General features: G+C 52.1%; 1 long non-coding RNA gene across 1 annotated transcript; it reads right to left on the bottom strand.

Annotated features, from left to right (window-relative positions):
- Window positions 1–1241: 1241 nt before the first annotated feature.
- On the bottom strand, window positions 1242–11929 carry LOC114105758 (uncharacterized). The gene is made up of 3 exons (XR_003585085.2): window positions 5229–11929; window positions 2927–4985; window positions 1242–2773 (listed from the first exon to the last, which is right to left on the bottom strand). It is a non-coding gene; the product is annotated as an uncharacterized lncRNA (long non-coding RNA).
- Between the last annotated feature and the right edge of the window lie 912 nt (window positions 11930–12841).

Genomic DNA, 12841 nt, shown 5'->3' with positions numbered 1-12841 from the left:
TCCCGTCAGACACCAGAGCCCTTGCACTTGGCATACTCTGCATCCTTTCTGTGAGGGTCAGAGGTAGGAAGCAAAGCTACGCTGGCCAGAGAGAAGAGGAATCAAGGTCAGCATGAAAGTGGCCGTTACTCCAATAAAATACACGTGAAGAGATTTGCAAGGGTCCAGTGAAGTGTGTCGTTATTAGAAATTGTTAAAAAGCAAAATGATTGTGGGTTAAGCATCACAGTCCACTGTGGACGCGGGGGAACTGTCTCAGTGAGCAGAACCTGGTCCCCTTGCCCTCTTAGCAACTCTGACAAAGGAAAGACTGGCTTGGGGCCCACAGGAGGCGTGGCTGAACAAAAGTGTCCCCTGGCACTGGGGCAGCGTCTGGAGAATGACGTAAACCACACGTTCTGGGGAAGGCTGCTGCAGGCAGGGAGACTCCTGAGCTGCCACAGGTACTTGCTGGACAGGCTCGGCCCCCCGAAGTTCCCTGGGCACCAGCTGCTTTCTGGCTGTCAGCCTGGAACGCAGGTTTATGAGGTCAAGTCCAGTTGGATTGGGAGGGAAGAACTGGAAGCTGTGTTTGGGAACCGTGCATTCTGACAGGACAAGAGCGTGATCCTAGTCCTGCGTGGGTCCCTTGGGATGCAGGAGGGCTGTGCAGTCTCACAGCCATGCATTTCCCAGCTCAGGCTTTGACCTGATTTCCTTTCATAGATTCTGCAGTTACAACCCAACTGCTGGTTGGAGCTCGTGGCAGCTCCCAGCCTGCGGTGCTAGGGCTTGAGGATGAAGTTGTTGCCCCAACGTGCAGAAGGCCAAGGAGGCTCATGCCAAGGTCGTGGCTCAAGAAGAAGTCCTCCTCAGGCAGCGACGGCTGCTGAAAGGGTGAAGTGCAGGTGACGCTGCATGCTAACAGGGATGATGGGCTCCTAAGAGGGACAGAGGGGCCTGCCCCATCAGGGAAGCTGTGGGCGCATGGTCGTCATCTGTCAGGACTCCTGGCTGCCACTGTGCACCTGGGGCCTTTTCAGCCCATGGTGGAATTGTGAAAATAACCAAGAAAGGGGTTGCCAATTAGGTGGTGTGCGGCTTCTGTCCTCCTCTGCCTCTGCCCACCTGTCTGCAAGAGACAGTGAGTGTGCGCACAGGGACACAGACGTAGGGCGGGTTTCACAGCAAATGCACACAATACACTGAACACTTGAGATTGTTATTGGTACAATACAAACAGTCATGTTTGTGAAGATTTGGAGGCCAATGTGCTCAGTTTTAAGAAGGAATGTAAAAGAGCAATTCCTGTTTGGTAACTGCGCCTGCGGGAGCGCACCACCTCATAAGGTGAACTTCATCAGGAAGGGCCGCTGTGATGTGGAGGGGAGGAAGTCTCACCCTGAATCACGCAAGGGGCGGTGAGGGCTCCAATGAAAACTGAATTCAGTATTCCAGATGGCACCACAGCCCGCCGGGCGCTGGCACAGTGGACTCGGGGGCTTTACCAACAGCTCCAGGCTGGTCCTTGAGGCTGCACTGGACCTGAGCTGGGAAGAAGAGAGCAGAGACCGGCCAAGCTCCTCTGGCCCAGCTGGTGTGCCCCTGCTGCTCGAGTAGGAGTCCCGGTGGGACCAGCGTCCCCAGCCCGGTGCCCACGCAGACGGTAAGCTCCCCCACCGCCCACCACCCCCGTGCAGGAGTGGGCGGGTAGGAGTTGATCTTTTCCAGATATCACTCTGGGTAGGTAAAAACTGCCTTCACGGTTACTAAAAACTGAAGAGAAGCCTGACTCATCGCTCACAGGCCTGGTGCGAGGCTCCTGGGACGGGCGCGGGCTGCGGGGCGCCCTTCCTGATGAAGTTCTCACTGGACCCTCTGCATTCGGCCTAGGCAGAGACGGGGGGTTTGATGACGCTTCCGTCCCACATCACTTTCTGAAGTCTCCAGGATTGGCCACGTTGTACAGAACACTCTGGAGTGTTGTAAAGATTTCAAAGCAGCAAGACACTGAGAGGACAGAAAGGAACAGAGCGCTGCACCCAGCGTCAAGGACAGTCCTGGCATGAGGGAGGGACCGGACGCGGCCTGATACCTCACCTGACGTGTGCCAAGGATGAAGGAGGCCGATGTGGAAATTCTTTATTAAATAAGGGCTGCTTTTCTAATCATTGTGTTTGAGTAATTAAAATTCAGGCAATTTTAGGAAACTGTGGCATGAGAAATAGCCTGGTGTTGGGCATGAAAACACCTGTCTACATTTCCTCGAGAGGCCAAGGATGCCCATTCTGGAGGTGTCACCACGCAAAACTGTGACAGAGAGTGGTGCCTTTGACTCCTGTTTACCCTGAACATTGCCTCAAAACATGAGGCCCCCCTGGCTCTCCCCCTTTCTACTCCGTGAGTAGATGGAGTAAAACATCAATTTCTACAATTTCCAGGAGGGGCAATCTTCAAAGGAAAATGAGGAGGGAAACCAGTATCGACCAAATTTGTAAGATCAAGAAAATGCAAATGTCACAGAAAGAAGTAATCCCAACAAATAGCATTCTGAAGCAAAGGGCACTCTCTCATTATTTTAGTATTCATAGAAACGTTCCTTGGATGACTTGGTACCCGTGAATGGCTCACCTGCTGCTGTCCTGCTTTGTCTCTGTCCTCCTGTCGAGGGCCCGTGACCTGCTCACTGGCACTCACCGTCCAGAAGCCTGTTCTTGAACGTGGTGTGGGGCGCGTGTGCTAGGTGTGTGGAGGGTGGGTGTGAACGCAGCCGATTCCTGAGAGGCAGGGAGGGCTGTGAAGGGAGGGCTGAGGTTGGCTCAGAGGAGGAGCCAGGGAACCAGGACGCAGCCCCAATATGCCCAGGGTATGCTGAGCTGCCCAGGGCCTCGGGGTCCAGTGGACAGGGACAGCGTCCAACCTGTGGCAGTACTAAGGGATTGAACACCTGAGGACGCTCCCCTCTGGTTGGTCTGGCTTCTCCCTGGGGTGCTGCTCCTCGCCACTGGCAGACCCTCGGGCGCTGGACTTCCTCCGCCTCTGGGATCAGAAGTGCAGCTCCCAAACTCTGGGAAACCAGTGCTTCAAGGTCACCTTAAGCGCTCTTGACAAAAGGAAATCGTCTGTCAGGCATGTTATACAAACCAGTATTTGACAAGCTCAGTGACTTGATTCAGTTATAGGTAAACGTGAGAAAAGTGCATCATCTCAGTGTGATAAAGGACCAGTCTGCACTAACCTGGCACTTGGTGGGACTCTCCCACGTGGAGCTGCACATTCCTGGCTGGTGCCTGTCCTGCAGAATTCCAGACCACGTGCTGTTCCCTGTGCAGTGGAACAGTGGCAGGAGCCAGGCCACCGTCTCTCATGCCACCGGCCCAGAGGTGCTCCCGGCCTGCAGCTGCCTCAGAACTTTGCCAAACCCCACGTGGACGAGACTCTGGCTAAGCAAAACCTCTCTTCAGGTTTTAGGTGAAATAGTAATTTTAAAATTACTATTTTACCTAATCGAAATCAGAAGGGGAAGAGACAGGACAAGACAATGAGAACAGGAAGGACCCTCTAAGGACTTCATAGCCCATCAGTAATGAGAATGGAATTCACCATCGGCTTCCATTTTAAAAACAAGTTCATCCCTACCTGTTCATAGTTTTTATATGTTTGCTTTGACTTTTGTATCTTCCAAATGCGACTTCCCCTCAGTTTTTTTGTAAGTGTCATATAGTTTTTAATCTTCTGTTTTTGTTTAAGTTTTGAAAACTTGAGCTCCCACCAGCGAGTTCCAATCTGGTGCTGGATAGCTCTTGGGAACCCAGACACAGGCACAGGTCTTCCATGAGCCTTCCTCCAGGGAGAAGCCCATGGATTCCTCCCCCGGGACCAACGCAGGCTGCAGCTGAGCTTGCACCTTGACGGGCAGAGAGGCTGGCACACAGTGGGCTCTGAGGGTCCTTCCTGTTCTCAGTCTCTTATCCTGCCTGTCTTCATCCTGACTAACCTATGATAACCAGAATTGCCCTCTGCAAGTAACAGAAATTCAAACCAAGCCAACCTGCAAGAGCACGCTCACACACACACACACACACACACACACACACACACACACACAATCACTGGTTTATGCACTTTATAATTATGGGTAACTGATGTTTACATATTACTGTCTTCTCTCCACCAAACGCAGAGTCATGCACGTAAACTAGAGACGTTCCTGTTTTAAATGCTGTGAGAATCTTCTGTTAGGAGCCCTAAGCCTCTGCTCTATCCCTGCAAATCATGAAGGATGTGGGGTCTTGGATGGGGAGGTCACTCTCCAGCTGAGCATCATCTCATCTGTAATCTCTTCTGTAGAAGACTGATTTCAACTTGCACTGACCTCAAAGCCCAATTCAGGAGTCTTCTGTTCTCAGTAGGGATTCTCTCTATAAAGCATAGGTGAGCAATGTACATTTACTAACGACTTTGTGCAAGACCCTAAGGGTGAACTCTCATTGCCTGACATAGGGTATTTCACTCCAAAAAAAAAAAAACGAGAATTAACTTTTCTCATCCGCCTTCTCCATTCCCGCCTTTGGTCTCCTTCGACCCATCCTGCCTTGTGAAGTCTCGACTCTCTCCTCTGAAGCAGAAGCAGAGCTCACTCTCAGAGGCCAGAGGACTGGCAACCCTGGAGCCCCCAAACAGGCTTGTGAATCATTAAGTCCAACCCTGCAGTCTCCCCCAAGGGGGGCACTTGGAATGTAGCTAAGGATTTTCATCTTTGCATTTATATTTAATCACATTTAATTGTTCGATTCTCCAACAGTGCTCCTTTTAATTTCTCTAGATGAACCCAGGATGTAAATATTTTCCAGTCCAAGGAAGAGTCTCCAGTGGGCTGGAGCTGGTCGATGAGCCGCCACGTCCTGCATGCAGGGTCTCTGGGAGCGTCTCCAAGGGCAGCCTCCACCTGGGAGCCACAGGAACCAGGATTTCCCACTTCTCCTCTAGGAACAAAGCATCGTGAGCTGCAGGAGAGGAGAGGAGACATATCGAGGGGTTTATTTTATGGCGATTGTGAAAATGGCTAGTGGGTAAGGTGTGGAGAGTTCATGGTGTAGCATGAGAAAAATGCAGGGTCTCTCCTGCCAAGAGTGACTGGCAGAGAGAAAGAGGAAGATATGCCTTTCTCTGTGGTCTGAGACTTTTACTAGAGAAGACAAAACCGAGAAAACTCGCTATGCACATTTACATGTTTCCTTAATATTTACCACTTGGTCCAATTTGATGAAAAGGAGTCAAGAGTGTGGAAGCAGAAGAAGTGGCCACCCAGATGGAGGCTCGCAGTTGCTGATCTTTCTGCTGCTTCGAGGACACTTGAGGCAGGCCAGCCGTCTCCCGCCACGTCCCCTCTGCCCCACAACTCACGCCATGCAGGAAAACCAAGAGCAGGCACGGAGCGGGCACGGCTGCCCCGAGAGGCCCAGGCAGCTGGGACACGTCAGAGACGAGGCAGGCCAGCCCAGCGAGGTGGCTCTGGAGGGGAACTCTTCCGCTCATTTCCTGTGTTTACATCACACGTTGGACTGTTATCACATTAACGTGATGTTGATCTAACCTCATGTTTGTGTCTCAGCTAAAAAACGAAAGTAAGCTGGGAGCAGTGGACTCCCACGGGGATGAGTGGAAGTCAGCACTGCGTGCCAGCCTCGAGGAACCCACTGACCAGCCATGCAGACCGCTGCCCAGGAGGGGCCGAAGGAAACACCACCACGGTCCCAGCCAGAGCACTCAAAGGGCACAGTGGCCTAGCCACGGAGGACCCCTTCCTCCATGACAACACAAGCTTGATAAGGATACTTGGTTAGCAAATAAAATTGTAGGAAATATACTTGCTTATCAAGAAATATTCCAGTAATTGAGAAAGGTGTTTATTTTTTAAGTTACAATTTTTTCTTCCTTAAAAAAAAATGGTCTTGAAAAGTACTGATGGTTTCTCGTTTTTTCTCTTCACTAGCTTCATGCCAGTTAGTGAAACTGACAACTCAGATTCTTAAATTGATCAGTGTAGACCATATCTGGCTTGGATGTAAGTCTTACTGAGCAACCCACCTGTGGTAAGAGCCCTCTGCTGCTCACGGTAGTAAAACCCTCCCACAGCCTCTGGACGTGTGGTCTTTGAAAATCAAGGTTAAATGTGGGGCTGCAGCCCCAGGCAGGGAGCTGCCTCTGGGATCCAGGCAACATGGGCTGGTGCCACCTGGATGCAGAGCAGAGCCCGGGGTTTGCGACTGCAGCTGGCGCCACCTGGTGGCCGCTGCGCACAGCAGCGAGCTACCCTGAGGCAGGATCCTGAGGCTACTTGGCGCCCTGTCCTGGCTCTACCTGCTGAAGACACCCAGGAGGCAGCCACCACTTTGCTTCATCACTGCCTGGCTGCCTGTCACTTCCAAGACGAGAATTTTACCCCGTTATCCTTTGAGTTCTCCTATAAGTGCTCTTTATCAGGATTCAGATGATCTTGGTGAGGAGTTCTACCTGAATTTGAAATATTAAAAGTTACTGAGAACGAGAACAAGATTCTGGGAATGCTTCCAGGTGATGATTCCTCTGTGCATTCCTAGTTTTGCTAAGCATCTGAGGCTGGCTTGGGACTTGCAATCCTCTGGCCTTAGCCTCCGGAGCTGCTGGGATTACAGGCACTGCACCAGGCTTGGTTCGGCATGTTAGGATAGTGGCGCCCCGCCCCTCAGTGGTCTCAAGAAGTGCCCTGTCACTGAGCAGGGACTCCTGCAGTCCAGAATGCCTCTCCACCCCCCTCTGAGTAGGCCAGGTGGGCAAAACCACAGCCCACCACCTGGAGAGAGGCCACACAGGAGCCCTCATACTGTTTTGACTTAGGACTTCTAAAAACAATTTCAATTGTGACAGGAGACAGTGGTTTTTAATTGATAAAGTTATTTTTTAAAGCACTATGAAATATTTTATGCAGAAAATTATAGAGAAATTAGAAATTGCTCATGATTTCACCACCTCAAAAAGTCAAACTGTTTTTAAGGGAATACATAAATGTGTTTCAAAAATTCATGTTGAGAATCATGAAATGAAAATTAGAAAGTCTTTCCTCATCTTCTCCCCCAAGTCACCCCACTGACCATGAGGAAGTTTCCCATACAGTCGCCAGGTTTGTGCATGTGCTAGAACAGTTCGACCTCTTGTTTTTGCACTTGATGTATTTTGGAAATCTTTCCCTATCATCACGCACACATCTGCATCATTAAAAGGATAAGAGAAAACCATCCACTGCCTCAGCAGGGCTTCCATCGGAGAGCAGAATTGGGGATAAAAGACTTAGGTACAGAGACACCTTCGACAGCTTGGGCTGCTATAGCAAAATAACACAGACTGAAGACACCCAGACTAGGAGCCTAAAGTCACACGGATTGATTTCCCATGGCTCTGGAGGCTCAGGAAAGATGAGGCTGGGTCCTAGGAGGCCCTTCCTGTGGGTGGATGTGTCTTGCTGTCTCCACCAGGTGGGGAGAGGGAAAGTGGACTCCCTGGTGTCTCTTGATAGGGAGCCAATCCTATGTGAAGGCTGCACCTGGGTGATGTCTCACTTCCCCAAGCTCCACCCCCAAGCACCATCTGGGAGCAGGGAGCAAGACCATTCAGTCCATAGCAATGACCCCATGGACCAGGAGGGAGGCCCTGAGGCAGTGTGGCAGCCGACCTCCAGGAGGACCCAGCTTCCCCTCTCCTGGCCTTCACCCCTTATGTGGACCCCACACTGGGCCCGGGTGAGGCAGCACACAGTGGCAGTGACCACACCCCTTTTAGAACTTGGTAAGGAGACCTGCTGCTCTTACTCTCCTTTGCCCCTCTCCTGACTGCTCCCTCCTGGAAGCCACTGTGTGAGGAGCTGCAGACCCTGTGGTGGGAACAGGGCTCCTGCTGGGAGCCACACATGCAGAGTGGGGGTGGGGGAGCTCCAGCCCCGCCCAGCCTCCAGGGCAGCCCCGGTGATGACCTTGAACCTTGATCCTTGGAAATGTTCTGGGTTCCAACCATCCAGCTCAGCTCTTCCTGAAGGCCGGCCACAGACACTGGAGAATGAGACACTTAAGCCGCTAAGCCTGAAGGTGATTTGTTATGTGGCAACGGATCACGCAGTGTTAGAGTGTTGCCCAAAGTCCACGTCTCCAAAACTCGGTCCCCAATGCAACAGCCAGGGAAAGTGGGGCCTGTCAGAGGGGGTGGGTCCCCGCGGGGCTGTGCCTCTGGGGTGGGTCGATGTCATCGGGAGTGGACTAGCTCCTGCAAGAGTGGCCTCCTTATGAAAGTAGCGTCAGGCCCCCTCGTGCCCTGTGGCACTCCTGTGACCCTTGCCCTTCCACATCCTGCTGCAGAATGACAAGGCGCCAGCCCCGCCAGAGGCCAGCCCCTGGGTCTGGGACTTCCCACTCCACAGAGCTGTGAGAAGCAGATTCTCTTCTTGACCCTTTCCCCAGCCTGCAGTTCTGGAGAAGGAGATGAATCAGGAAGTCAGCAGGAGCCGGAGAGCCAGTACGGATGCGGGGCCCCGTGGCCGTCGGATGCCCTCCCAGGACTGTCCAGGGAGCCCCAGGAGGGGTGCCTCAGCGCTGTCCATTTCTGGCAGCTCCGTCCTCCAGGCGCAGGACACTCGCTGGGTGCCGCCAGTCAGCCTTCAGTGAACTCAAGACCTTATAAGAACGACCTCCAGGTCACAGTTCCAGAGGCTCCGTCCATAGTTGGCTGACCCCGTGGCTCTGGGCCTGAGATCAGGAGGAGCGTCGGCAGAGGGTGTGGTGGAGGACAGCTGCTCAGCTAGGGGCAGCCAGGAAGCACAGAGAGACAGGGGAAGGGGCCAGGGGCAGATAGAGTCAAAGGGCACATCCCAGTGACCCACCTCCTCTGGCCACACCCCACCTGCCTGCAGTTAGACCCACAGTTCATTGAAATGATCAATCCATCAAGTAGATTCCCCGCTGATGATGTTCCCGCTCCCAGGATCCAGTCACGTAACCTCTGGGCACTCCTGCATCACCTGACCAGGAGCTCCTTGGGGGACATTTTTAGATCCAAGAGGTATCAGGGGCTCACTGTCCAGCACTCGGAGGTCACACGTGTGAGCAGCATGTGGGTTCCCAGGGGCTTCACACGCCACACCGTTAGGTGCACGTCTCCCTCTCAGCAAGGCCGTTGGGTGGCCTGCGCCAGCATGGTTGAATCCTGCTCCCCGCCACAGTGCAGGGGGTCACGCAGGGTCTGTAGCAACTGCAGATCTCAGGGCTGTTGCACGCCTTCCCGTTCGCCCCCACGGGTACCCCCAAGGTCAACATACAGTTCCCCTGGGGGTTGTTTAAAAAACTGAAACTGAATACATTCACCAAGATGGATTTTTACTGCATATGGTAAGTCAAATTAAATTGTTAAGGCCTCTATGGGTTAATTGCATACGAATGTATCATGCTTAAGTAAAAAAATGATCTTTGAAATCCACGAAGTTAGTAAAAGTTTATGTATTTTAGCTGATAGAAGCTAAAGGAATGAAAGCACTACCCACATTGCTAACCCGGACCTCCCAGGTCCCTTGGACCCTCAGGGGACTCTTCAAGAGAAACTCAGCACTCTGAGGGGCCACACGGCCAGAGATGAATCACCACTTCCTTCTGCAAATCAGACATTGCAGCTGAGTTCAGCTCTGAGGAATATTGAAACATTGGTATTTTTCCCTTGATTTTGAGTTTCATGCTAAATTTCTTTGATTATACGACTTCCCAAAATATCTTTGAGGTTGACCTTAAAGTGCGAGGGCCTCACATCTCAGCCCAGGAAGCTACCACGCGACTCAACCGAGCCCTCTGGCTTGTGGATCTTTCTTTCTGAAACTGGATGAGGAAATCTGCTGGCAGAAATGATCTTTAGAAGAAAGGCCGTGACTCAGCCTCTGAAGTGGAAGCCGGTTCTCAGGCCGCAGGGTGCAGGGTGGGCAGGGAGCCTCATTCCGGCAGAGCAGAGGAAGTTGGTTAGCACCCCTGTGAGTCAGAAGGGAGCAGGGCAGGTGGGAGGCAGCGGCCTGACCCAGCGACACCCACAGGCACAAGCTTCAGACTGTGCCTCCAGCACCTGGTGCCTTCACCCACCTGAGCACTGGCATCGGCGGGAAACCTCTCCTCCTCACCGAGTCTCTGTGTCATAAGTCCCAGAGTGACAAGTCCCGCGCACCCAGGCTTTGAAAGTAAGGACTCCCCAGGTCAGAGGTGTTTGTCTGTTTTGTTTTTAAGTGTTCTGCACATTTTCCTCTATTCGTGCCCGTGACGGAGCCTACGTGAAGGTCGGTAGTTCAGAGGATGCTGCATCAGTAAGATTTTAAGCATCGTCCATGCTCCCAGGTGCCTGCCATGTGCTGGACACTCTGTTGTTTATCCATAAGCCAGTGAGTGGTGTGCTTCGCTCTGAGAAATGGACAAAGGAAAACAGGAGCTCAGGTGTGTCCAGGGGTGTCCTCAGGGTGAACCTGGAGGAGGCAGAACCGGGTAGGAGCAAACTCAACTCCACAGGTAGCCTCTGGTCTCTCCCAGGCATCCTTCCCATGGGGTCTCCAGCCCTGCCTCTGCCCGCCCCCACCCAGGTCCAGGCCTGGGCTTTCCCTCCCAGAAGAGGAAGAACTCAGCTCCCAAGAGGCGCAGGGTAATGAACCTTCTTGCAAGAGTTGGTATGAGGAGCTTTCTTCCTCAAAACAAACCCAACGGCTTCCTGATGGACCCAGTCCTTTCAGTCTGTTGGTCACTCCCCATTTCCAGAAGACCACCTGGATGATTCGAGTCACAGAGGATGTGGCTGTTGCCAGTTTCCAGTCAGTGAATGGCAATGAGGCCACACTTCCTGTAGGACAGTAAAGCCCCACCGGCCTGTCCGGGTTCTGCTACTGATCCCCAGGCCCTGTCCAGCTTGGAAGAGATGAGGTCCCAGGCTTTGGGGGAGACTCTGATGTGCAGTTGCCCTTCTCCCCTTCTCTCCAGTGTTCCAGTCTGGGGATGACTGGGCTCAGTGCACCTGAGCACAAGCACTTTGCTAAATAGGCAGCCCTTGGACTGCAGCAGCTGCAGGCGAGGTTTATCCACCGAGAGCTCCTTTCTCCAGGTAAAGGCAAGACAGCCGGAGAGACCAGCTCAACTTCCAGTCTCCTAAGGGGTCTAGAATCAGGGCTTAGGTCAAAATGTGGGGGCGATGGAATAGCCATCTTTATTTCAATGAGTCCCAAAATGATTTCCCAACACAAGAGCAAAGGAAAACCAAAAGTCCCCAAAAGGAAAGCTGAGTCTCCCTGCAGCTACCAGCCCCTTCTGCCAGCAACCAGTAGTCATTACTAGCAATAGTCACGACCTTGGGCCAGGCCCATCACACACCTGACGTCACAGAGCACCATCTCCGTCTGTTTCTCTCTGCTCCTCATGTCCCCACTCATGCTTCTGAAGGTCTTTTCAGATCTGCCTGGGCCTCACTAACGGATCGGCTCACAGCTCACACCAGCTGGGCTTGGGCACAGGTCCTGAATGACCTGTGTGACGGACAGGTGCTTTTAACACCAACGACAGCATGACCCTGAACTCCAAAGTTGTAGAAGTTTCAATAAAACTCAATTTAAAAATCTAGCTATCTCTAAATAACTGCTTATTTGAATGTTTGATATTCACCAATGTTACTTTGTCTTAATTCTCATGTTTTGAATATTTAGAGGAAAACTAACTTGATAGTATGAAATTATAATACTTTGATTTTCTACACTGGTACTTATATTTGTATAAAAATCTACTGAAATGTTTTACACTTCGGATACAATTACATCCACTCTCAGTCTTTTTGATCCCATTAGTAGAATACAAGCTGTGAAGAAATTTTGGTAACAACATAACCAGTACCTTTAAATGAAATGAAGATTTTTTGAAAATTTTGAAACTAATAAAAAATCATTGAAACTTATGAATTTAAATTTTAAAATGATTATTTATTCAATGATCATCACAATACTTAGGTATGAGCAGTCATTAAAATTCTTACATCTTCCAGGTATTTCCAATATACTACACCTTTATCCATTTTAAATTTTCATTGGGTTAAAAGTATGATCTGGGTGAAACAGAGAGTATGTCTTATCTAGCAGCCTGTCACAGTTACCTGCAACTTTTCGATGTCTAGACTTAGAATCGATGACCTCTACTTGACGGAGGCCTTGGTGACTCTCTGGGCAGGCCAGGGAGGGACGTCTCTGCTCTCAGGACGTCTGCAGACCCTCAGTGCTCCTGCGGGTGGATCGCAGCCCCCCAAGACCCCTCCACGGGTGGGGGCACGTGGGTCGTGTGTGCCCCACGCTGCACCATGACCTCGCCTGTGGAGGGCCAGGGTGGGACCCCAGCACAGTGGCCTGCTCCTGGAGCCCAGCTGGACCCAGGCCCCCCCTTGCCACCATTTCATAGATCCAGACGGAAAGTGTGGGCCGAACGGCCGACTGTGTGAGGCGGGCTTGTTGGGATGGGGAGCTGGCAGGAGGCACTTCAGAGCCCCCTCCCCAGGGTGGCGTGGCTGACCCCCCTCAGCCTGCGCTCCTCTAACAAAGGCTTAGTAAGCACATCCACGCTGCGGGACTCCGGAGTCCACCACAGAGGGGCGAGGCTACCGCAGATTACCCAGCACCCTGGGGCTAGCACGTGCCACGTTGGCCAGCACCGGGAGCAATGACCAGAGCCCGGAGAGGCTGGTGATGACTGCTGAGACAACAGTGACCTTGGTGGAGGTGTCCCCAGAGGGGCCCAAGGAGGTCCTGAGAGACAGCTCAACCTGGAACCATCCAGATTCCTGA

Source organism: Marmota flaviventris, chromosome 7, assembly GCF_047511675.1.
Source record: "Marmota flaviventris isolate mMarFla1 chromosome 7, mMarFla1.hap1, whole genome shotgun sequence".
Classification (NCBI taxonomy): domain Eukaryota; kingdom Metazoa; phylum Chordata; class Mammalia; order Rodentia; family Sciuridae; genus Marmota; species Marmota flaviventris.
The sequence above is the reverse complement of the archived record's forward strand: the minus strand, read 5'-3'. Positions and strand labels throughout refer to the sequence as shown.